This window comes from Paramormyrops kingsleyae, chromosome 8 (genome assembly GCF_048594095.1).
Source record: "Paramormyrops kingsleyae isolate MSU_618 chromosome 8, PKINGS_0.4, whole genome shotgun sequence".
NCBI lineage: Eukaryota > Metazoa > Chordata > Actinopteri > Osteoglossiformes > Mormyridae > Paramormyrops > Paramormyrops kingsleyae.
In genome coordinates, this window is record NC_132804.1 from 3,182,858 (window position 1) to 3,189,471 (window position 6,614).

Below are 6,614 nucleotides of genomic sequence, written 5' to 3' on the forward strand. Positions count from 1 at the left end.
AGGATTGGCAGCTCAAATCCTGTCTTGGCTTTTCCTGTGTGTGTGGAGTTTGCATGTGTTTGGTTTCCCACTGCAGTTCAGGTTCACTGGCACCACTAAATTGCCAGTGGTGTGTGGCATCTCATCAAGGGTGATCCCCAGCCTTGTGCCCTTTGCTACCTGGGATAAGCTCTAAGGTACCCCAACCAGGACGGGCAGGCAGAAGGAGGATGGACTGCAATCCAGTTGTACTAAACATAGTAAGCTTCAGTAAGGTAATAAGGTTAAGAGATTTATGTAGAATCCCCATTAGCATTTAGTTATTGAAAAATTCATAGATGAGCAGAGCGGAGGCTCGTTGGGCAGCAGTGTGACCGGCACTGTGGGTTTGATTCCTGTCACAACCCTGTGCATCAAGTGGGTTTGTTTTCTGTTTGTGTGGGTTGCGTCCTGTGTGCTCGGGTTTATTCCTCTGACCAGTTGTGTGTCTGCTGGCCCCCGCTGTGTATGTATGCTATGGTGGACCGCAATCTCAGCACGGGGGTCCTTCCCGATGTTGCCGGCAACCTGCAGAAACACTGCACTGGGGGGAGCACGGAAAATGGAGAAATGGAATACTCTGATTCAGGATCATTTTATTCTGCAAATATGGAAACTACAAGGAATTTGTTTTGGACCAGTACAGAATGAAGTACAGAATGGGGCGGTGACTGGTTCAGTGGGCTTAAGTCTCGGTGTCCATGTTCAGAAGGTCGCCGGTTTGAGTCCTGGCCTGAGCATGACACGCACACATCTGCGGGCCCTTGAGTGAGCCCCTTAACCCCCCGCTCTAGGGATGCTGCATGTTGGCTCTCCCTGTGCTGTTACCCCCAAACTAGGGGGCGCAAGAGGGGGGTCAGCAAAGAGACAAATTCCAATGTACCTGTGCAAATAGCCAATGAAAGATTTATCATCATAATTTTATCACAATTAACATGTCAACATATAAATAAAGGTTTGACAATTAGGGGAGAAACAGCTTTGAAGTTAAAAAACAGTTTATGAAGTCAATAAAAGTATAGAATTCTTACAGGAAGTGATATGTGAAGATCCCTTAAGTGCCAATATGCTTAGAAACAGTCTCAGACACTTTTGAGAGATAATACTTTCAAACGTTCACTTATGCAACCTCTGAAGTGTTTAGATCCCAGAAACAGCATGTGGTGATGTTCTTCTGTGCTGTCTGAAGTAGAGGTCACTGCATACTCAAAGGACCGATCCTTGTCATACTGACAAGTGGTACAAAATATGCATGCATAACATTTTTTTTGTGACCTTGTTCAAACATTCTTCAAGCTGAGAAGATGGAACAACTGACACTGTAAATCATTCAAGTTACGTCTGGAAAACCTGCACTTGAAAATTAATACTGTACACCAGACTCAATTATTAGGAAAGCACATTTTTGTGTGCGAGTACATAATGCTAAGCTTCTTTGGGCCATAGTTTTAAGGGTGGAGTTGAGTCAAGTTGTCCTGCTTATGTCGGTCGGCATGGTGGGGGCCTGGAGTCTGTCCCCTACAGAATGGGGTTACGTCAGTCCATTGCAAGACACACTAAGGGCAATCTAGAGACACTAGTTCATTTAACTGCATGTCAATGGAGAACCCAAAGATCACAGGGAGCAAGCTTCACACACACCGGGTCGAGGCAGGACCTGACCCCCCGGCCCCGTAGGAGTGAGCTACCAGACAGGCCATATTTGAGTCACTGCAAGCTTGAACTGCAAGCCACTCACGGAAACGATGGCCGTCGCATTCAGCAAGGTCCCCTTGGTTCACCCAAAAGCACTCGTCTCACCTACTGTGGGTGTGTGCTGAGTCAGCACCGAGGTCTTCTCTAAGCCCCCAGAGCTGAAGATGAGTACACCTCCCCTTCTCCACGGAGGGAGCTGAGGCATGAATCATGACGCCTCGTTAAGTACTGTGCCCCCCCCCCCCCCCCACCAGGACACTGAGCCACACTGCAAACACTCAGCCATGAAAGTGTAGTCAGAACGGAACCAGGCTGGACGAGTGACGAGTTGTGAGTGTGGAGCTGTCGTACCCAGAGGCATATCCCTGCTTTCCCGTTTGCTCTGTGAAGCACCGAGAATCCTCTTAAGGTCTTTGAATCGACATTCATGCTTTATGAAGTTCTGCTGACATGCAGACCAGGCAGAATCTCGCTGCTGTCCAGTCCAACATGAGTCCAAAGCGGCGGTTCTGGCGTGTGTTGCAGTGTGTGCTTTACTCAGCTGGATGCTGGACCAGTTTCTGGCAGGTAGTATTATCGCCATGACGACATCCATGCAGTTAATAAATATTCATGTATAAACCAGCCTGCAGGTGAGCAAAGACAGCTGGAATTAGGGTACCATGAGTAAGCATATTGTTTCTCTTTCTCTCATTAAAGAGAATGACACTCCAGTTATATTTCATAGATCCTTGCTATCCCCATAGTATCTGAAATCCCCTTTAATTCTTTATCACTTGCTTTTTTTGCAGCTTGATGCTGGTGGCAGCGGTCAATCCCACTAATGATTTGTTAATTCTGTCACCTTCCCAACAATTTATGTCTAGGGACACATAAGTCCTGTGTGGCCCAGTGGAGAGCCAGATAAACACTCCAGTTATACGCAGAAGAAAGCAAAAAAAATCCAGAAAACCAACCTCGCATTCAGGTGGAGCAGATGAGTAACACAAATTTCCTGATGAGCTCCAGGGATCAATAAAATGTGGCCCCACCAGTGAAGACTAAACAGTGGGGCCACCAAGAGGACCTGCTGGGCTTTCTGCGAAAGGATGCTCCTCACACACTTCTGCCGCGGAGAGATTATGGCCACGGTTTCCTTCCTTGGAAGCTGGCTCTCTTTTTCACACAGCCTAGCCCTCCACCGCACAGATAAGCTCCTCCTGGTTTTTTGCTGATTGCTTGTCTACTGAAGTGTGAGTGTTTGACTAGGGCAGACGTCTGCCTTGACAGTTAACATGGACCGGCAAGATGCTTGGGGCAGTGGGTGGGGCTAATGCTTCGCTTGGATCAGGATCACAGCAGGAGGACACATGTTCAGTGTCGCTGCCCCTAAAGTAGGTGACGACTATTAAGCCAATTTGAACTCTATCTGTAACCATATACACCCATTATGTAGCATAATGCCACCTTCAAATATGATTTATCTCATATGTGCTATTTTTACATGCATAAATACCCTTTAATAAGCAGTCATCCGTCTTAAATTTCGTGCTCACACATACAGAGTTACTTTATTAGCATCTCAATGGCGGTCTTCACTGGATGAATGGGATGTAGTTGGTGGGTGTGGGGGGTTGAGCTGAGGTCAAGCCCCCAGGAGACTGTTGCTAAGAGAGAGTGAGTAGCCTGGGAGAGATCGACAGACACCGCTTCCTGTCCCAGCAGGGGGTGCCTTACCTGCCCTTTCCTGTTTGGCCGGGCTGTTCACCATCCTCACACTGAGTGTGTGTGTGTGTGTGCACACAGCTTACACATTGATGAGAGCATAGTAGTAAGCAGAGGAGAAGGTAGGAGAGCAAACCTGTGAGTTTTAGTGTGTCCTTAGCGTGTTCTTAGCATGTTTTACTTGTCATGTGGTACAGCTTGCTAGTGCCACAGACTGGAGGGGAGTCTGTGTGCCCTATGATCAGGAGGTAGACTTCGCTGAAAATGACACACCGCGAGCTACGGGGCCGCCACATGCCGAGGGGGCGGGGGTATACTCTTGTTGCCTGGCGACTGACATAGCAGTACGTTCAGGTCTGAAATCATCATCCTGCACTCCGTCGAATACTTCACCGGCACTTATGAAATACGATGCTGTCTCAGATAATGTCACCTGTTGTCAGATAAAGTCTGCTTACCGTAATTCTCATTTTATGTGGCTCTCTGGCTCTTTATTGAGGCTCTGTGGACACGTCGTCTGCAGCTGCATGTAACCCGGTCGGTTTCTGAGGAACTAATGAGCGTAGATCATCGCCCAACAGACGAGCTGAAAACCCCAGTGAGGCACTGGCGGGCACCCCGCTAAGTCCACTGCCCTTCTTTAGTATTAAAACTACTGGATGGGAGCATTCAACGTTCTCCAATGTTCTTATATAGTAAATTCCCCAAGTGCAAACAATCTACTGGAATATAAATCAGTGCCTCTGGGGAGAGGTTTCAGCCAAGTATGGATAATGTTTATGGTGAGTTGAGACGGTCGTAGAGCCTCGAGTGTTGCCGCAGTGCAGTCAATATAACTCATAACTGCAGCCATAGCCTCGCTGTAATTTACTTTTCCATCAGTCCTTTAACCTGATTTTTGCATTCAGCTGGAGTGAGGAGCACAATGTGGATAACCGTAATTATGGATCTCCTCATTACGCCGGTTCCTGCCAGGTAGGACTGCGGCTCAGCAGCGGGCTGTAGGGACCTCTGTTATTGACGGAGGTGAGCGCTCCTTGGAATCTGCTCCTCGCAGGGGAGACGGCCAGCCCCCAAGCCCACACCTTGCCTGAACTGGATATATGTCGCTCGACTCAACTGAGCAACCGGAAGAGGCGTCCTCGGCGGACGATGGCGCGAATGACCTCGGTGCAGTCCTCACACTGGATTACGGTCACCCTCGGGCTCCATTACACAGCGATTTAGGTGGTCCGGGGAACGTGTAACGAGCATGACAGGCGAAGCGCCACAAGGGACCACGGAGCGAGACAGAGATTAGGTCCTGAGGGTGAGAACATCAGCGTGCTGACTTCTTACAGATTCGGAAATACTGAAAGGGAAATACAGGAAACATGCTTAGGAGGAAAAATCCATGTCCACGCATCCATCCACACGCTGACCTTCTATCAGGCTATTGGGGTGAAATGGAGCCAGACCAGATGGGGGAGGAGTCTAGTATGAGAAGACGGTGCTTCTATGCCCTTCTGACCCAGGGGGACATGTGAGATACACAGATAGGATTTCATTAGCGAACAGAAGCAGGGCAGAGACCGCTGGCCCTTTAAGGCCTTGTCACAGCGTCACATGCTCTTTAACTGTGAGGAAACAAAGGTACTGCGATGCCTTTGAAAATCTGCATCGCCATTATTGTTGCTGCCCACAGACGCACGCTGACGAGCGATCGCCCAGGAAACCCTGGCGGCGGGTGGCAGTCGGGGATGCTGGCGACTGAGTGACAGGAGAACACGGTGATGGGGGTGGAAACGCCAGCCAGTCAGTCAGAATGCCTCAGCTGGTAATGGCCGGGGCCCCTGGGAGATGTGGCCCCAGGAGAGTCAGCCGCACTGGACACTGTGCGCATATCGGGAAGGTCGGAGTTCAAAGCTTGTTGCTGGCAGGGTAATACTCCCACCACTGGGCCTTTGAGCAGGGCCATTAACCCAATCTGCTGCAGGGATGCTGGCTGAAGCTGGTCTCACTTCTGTGTCACTTCAGGTAAAAGCAGCTGCTAAATAAATAGATGTAGCTATATTCTTGAATCTGTGCTGGCAGTGAAGTTCATTTCAAAGTACAGCACTCAGGGTTATGCCTACGTGCTTTGAATATATAACACAAATAATCATGAATTCGTTTAATGTAGATAAAGTTCTAAGTATTGTTGTTTAGCTCTTGCATTGCACAGATGTCCTTGTCTTCCCCGGGACTCCAAGATCTCTGACTGGTGATCCAGTTACACCCTGGATGCCAGCAAACTGTCCACTGCCAGTGTCCCATCCTCAGCCAGTCCCCCGTCCACAGCCAGTCCCCCATCCTCAGCCAGTCCCCCATCCTCAGCCAGTCCCCCGTCCACAGCCAGACCCCCGTCCTCTGCCAGTCTCCCATCCACTGCTAGTGTCCCATCATCAGCCAGTCCCCCGTCCACAGCCAGTCCCCCGTCCACAGCCAGTCCCCCATCCACTGCTGGTGTCCCATCCTCAGCCAGTCCCCCGTCCTCTGTCAGTCCCCCGTCCACAGCCAGTCCCCCGTCCTCTGTCAGTCCCCCGTCCACAGCCAGTCCCCCATCCTCTGCCAGTCTCCCATCTACTGCCAGTGTCCCATCCTCAGCCAGTCCCCCGTCCACAGCCAGTCCCCCATCCACTGCCAGTCCCCCGTCCGCCGCCAGTCCTCCATCCACTGCCGGTGTCCCATCCTCAGCCAGTCCCCTGTCCTCTGCCAGTCCCCCATCCACAGCCAGTCCCCTGTCCTCCGTCAGTCCCCTATCCACTGCCAGTCTCCCGTCCACTGCCAGTTCCCCATCCTCTCTCAGTTCCCCGACCACAGCCAGTCCCCCATCCACTGCCAGTCCCCCGTCCTCCGTCAGTCCCCATCCTCTGTCAATCTCCCATCCTCCATCAGTCTCCTGTCCTCCATCAGTCCCCCATCCACTGCCAGTCCCCCGTCCTCCGTCAGTCCCCATCCTCTGTCAATCTCCCATCCTCCATCAGTCTCCTGTCCTCCATCAGTCCCCCATCCACTGCCAGTCCCCCATCCTCAGCCAGTCCCTGTTCCTGAGCCAGTCCCCCATCCAGTGTCAGTCCCCCATCCACAGCCAGTCCCCCGTCCTCCGTCAGTCCCCATCCTCTGTCAATCTCCCATCCTCCATCAGTCTCCTGTCCTCCATCAGTCCCCCATCCACT

At 51.1% G+C, this 6,614-nt stretch overlaps 1 long non-coding RNA gene across 1 annotated transcript; it reads right to left on the reverse strand.

The window, feature by feature from the left end:
- Positions 1-597: 597 nt before the first annotated feature.
- LOC140592172 (uncharacterized) lies at positions 598-2,974 on the reverse strand. Its single transcript, XR_011992461.1, has 2 exons — positions 2,670-2,974; positions 598-2,339 (listed from the first exon to the last, which is right to left on the reverse strand). It is a non-coding gene; the product is annotated as an uncharacterized lncRNA (long non-coding RNA).
- Between the last annotated feature and the right edge of the window lie 3,640 nt (positions 2,975-6,614).